A 3734-nucleotide genomic window follows, 5' to 3' on the forward strand; every position below is an offset into this window, starting at 1 on the left:
TTGCATCAAATTTTGTGTAAAAAATAAAATTAAGTGCTCCGAAACACTTAAAATGTTGACAGTGGCTTACGGTAAAACTGTTCTGAGTAAAAAAAATGTTTACAAGTGGTACAAACTCTTCCAAGATGGCCGGGAAGATGCCAATGACGAGCTCTGGACGCCTAAGCACGTCAACAACTGATGAAAACGTTTAAGCAGTGAAGAAAATTGTTTTGGAAAATCGTCGAATCACTATCAGAGGAGTTGCTGAAGATGTCGGTATATCGCTTGGCTCGTGCCATGAAATTTTTTCAAACGTTTTGGGCATGAGTCGTGTGTCAGCTTAGTTTGTTCCAAAATTGCTGAATTTTGACCAAAAGAACCGTCGCATGAGCATCGCTCAAGAGCTGTTGGATGACGTCAACGACGACCCAGATTTACTCAAAAGGGTCATAACTGGTGACGAATCATGGGTAGATGGTTATGATATCGAAACCAAAGCCCAATGGAAGAGCCCAGGTGAGCCAAGACCGAAAAAAGCACGCCAAGTTCGCTCAAATGTCAAAGTTTTGCTCACTGTATTCTTCGATTAACATGGCGTGGTGCATCAGGAGTTCTTACCATATGGTCGTACGGTCAATAAACAGTACTATCTGAAAGTTATGCGCCGTTTGCGAGAAGCAATACGAAAAAAACGTCCAGAATTGTGGAAAAACAATTCATGGCTTTTGCATCACGATAATGCCCCTGCTCACTCATCTTTGCTTGTGAGAAATTTTTTGGCCAAAAACAACACCACAATAATGCCTCAGCCACCATATTCACCGTATTTGGCCCCATGTGACTTTTTCTTGTTCCCAAAACTAAAGAGACCTATGAAAGGACGGAGATTTGCAACGTTTGTAGTCGGGAGTGGTCACCGGTGGTAAATTCGATACTATCCGCTTATAAAAATAATTGTCAAGTAAATTGTATTACATATGCCAACATGGTATTACTTATACACGGCACACACCGACATGTGAAAAGGAAATTGAAACTATTGTGAACTAAAACTTTAACAAGGGAGGTGTGCTGATGTAAGAAGTAGAGTAGGTTAAGATAAATCACATAATTTTCGACGGACAACATTGATAATATGGGATCGTATTGCGCGGCCCGCGACGATCCAATGGTACTTGAATGTGTGAAAGGGAGAGAGTATGACCAAAACACAGCCGATCGTATTGCGATCAAGCGACAGCTAAGCTTGTAGGGTAGTGTGGACTGACGACTGGCGAACTTTACACACTAATATTATTTTTCCATGCACTTTAATTATTTATTCTTGTTAGAGAGGAGAGAGGCTATCAATAATTTAACTGTTTTATAGAGCATGGGAAATTAAATGTTTTTTATATGCACGTCCATTTGATAGATTGGCGTCTAGAAAGAGAAGCAAACATAACGGTAACGCAATTATCACTTGCGGTGAGAATGTACAGTTCGTTTGTCGATCCAGGACAGATGGGGGTGGGGAAACGTAAAGCCGACGCCCTACAACTTACTAGACATTGGTCCGGTCGTTTTGCTTGATTCGAGTAGTTTCTATTTCCCTTGACATATATGGGCGGGGGACGATCCGAAATTTATTGGTTCGAGTGGCGGGAGGGTGTTTTTGGACAGATTCTTTTTCTAGATGTTTGGGAAATTTGCGCTGACTAGAAGAGGATAGTAAGGTCACGTTAATTTAGCGGAACCCAGTTGTGTAGAAGGGGCTGACACCCCTAGTTAGGGGAACTTCTTTGGTTTTATTTTTGGGGCTTACAAGTTAGAAGCACCCCTCAGTATATACACATTATTATTGTCGATCTTTTTAGCGTTTACGTCGCTGACCGAGTGTTTGGAAAAGAATCACGTGATTCGGTTATACCAAACTTATAGTGTAAATGTATGTGCATTAGTATGCACAAAGTGACAATCTATTAAGGAAAGCGAGGGCTTTAAAAGAAAGTCCAACTATATAAATGAATGGGCCCAAAAAGAAGGTCCTGTTCCAATCCAGCAGCGGAGGAATGACCCGCGCAACGACGCGTGGAGAAAACCACCAAACCCGGAGTACGAGCGCGCCAAGGCTAGGAGAATCACATGAAAGAGAGCCTTGGGAGCTCTCCCAGAATCAGCCAAGACATTTAGACTCCCTGTCCGAAGAAAACAATTTGAACCAAGCCACCGGAATGGAAGGAGCCGCCGGTGGAGCGAATTTACCCCTCGGACCTCCTAGAGGAAGATCAAGTTTTCTTTCCCAATATCAGAGACACGGACAGAGGACAGCTAAGAGGGTGCCGAGCGACGTGAACAGAGATTGATGGAGCTCTTTAGGCAGAGCAACGAGATGCAGCGTGGTATGAGCAATCAGATAAAAGCATTTAAAGCGCAAGTAGCCGAGATGCAGTCTACAACATCTAGGGGCCCGAACCGAAGGGACTGCCATCCCCAACCCGAACTGTTCCGAATCCGATTGACAGCTTCTTGAGATACCAAGAGACTCCGCCTCTGGAACCGGTGACGCAGCACATGCTTAATAGTCAGTTGCACCAGGTGCGGCCACTAAATGGTATTGGCAACTGATGGAGGACAAGGCGGAAGGTTACGATTTCGACTACTACTCATTTACCCAGGAAATGAGACGGGCGTTTTCCACTTTCGCGAGCGACCTCATAAAAGTCAAGGAACTAATGGATCGCAGACAGGGGACGCAAGAAACTTTTAGCGGAAGATGAGTTTGTCGAGTTTTTGAAAGACAACATGAACTCCCAGATGGGCAGCTTGCTGCTAACGTCCCCATTAACTTCGTTAGCGGAATTCAAAAGGGAGGGTTTCCGAGTAGACCGCTGGTTGAAAAATACTGCGAAAAACATGCACACCGCCAAGAAACTTTAATTATAGTACAACAATTAATACACTTTACCCGGACAGCTCTGCCGATAAAACATGGGACTCTTGATCACAGGAGTGGGTCGAAGGCACACGTAACACGGCGCCTAAAAGTAAAAAAAAAACAAACACATACATTTTGTAAACATATAACTCGTGAAGTACTGAAGGATTGTCTTATACGTCGTTAGAAAGCTATTTCGAAATGCTATGCTTCATTATGTATCGTGCTGTAAAAGCGTACATGGTATTTCGAAAAAACTTTCTGCCGACGTATAGCACAAGCCTGTATCTTTAGTAGTTCAAAAAGTACGGGTTTATACTTTTTCTAAATTTTTTTTTACTTTTTGCATGCTGCTATTCAATATGTTTGTGTTTGGCTGTAAGATTTGTATAAAAAAATTTAGGAAAATGTATGTATTTCGTAGATTGTAAGCAGAGTCAACAAATGTTGGGAAAAATCCGATTACCCGACTTTTTTTTATTTATTGTAAGTGTTCGATATAAGACTTTTCTAGGACTTCAATGTTTATTAAGAAGCCAAAAAGTCCTGTTTAATGTTGGAAAAAAATATCGTGAAAGCATGCACTAACAAACAAGAAGGAAGTAAACTTCGGCAAGCCGAAATTTGTAAACCCTTGCAATGATAAGAAATAATTAATGTAAGAACCACCATTTTACATTTTTAAGGATTGGTACTAGCTTCAGTAACACAAAAAAAATATTTTTTTAAAATCAATTTTTTTTTTATTTCTGTGATTATTTTATTTATTAATTTATTAAAATTAATTTGTAAGCCCTTGCAATGATAAGAAATAATCAATGTAAGAACCACCATT

The sequence above is a fragment of the Drosophila biarmipes genome, unplaced genomic scaffold, assembly GCF_025231255.1.
Source record: "Drosophila biarmipes strain raj3 unplaced genomic scaffold, RU_DBia_V1.1 ptg000005l, whole genome shotgun sequence".
NCBI lineage: Eukaryota > Metazoa > Arthropoda > Insecta > Diptera > Drosophilidae > Drosophila > Drosophila biarmipes.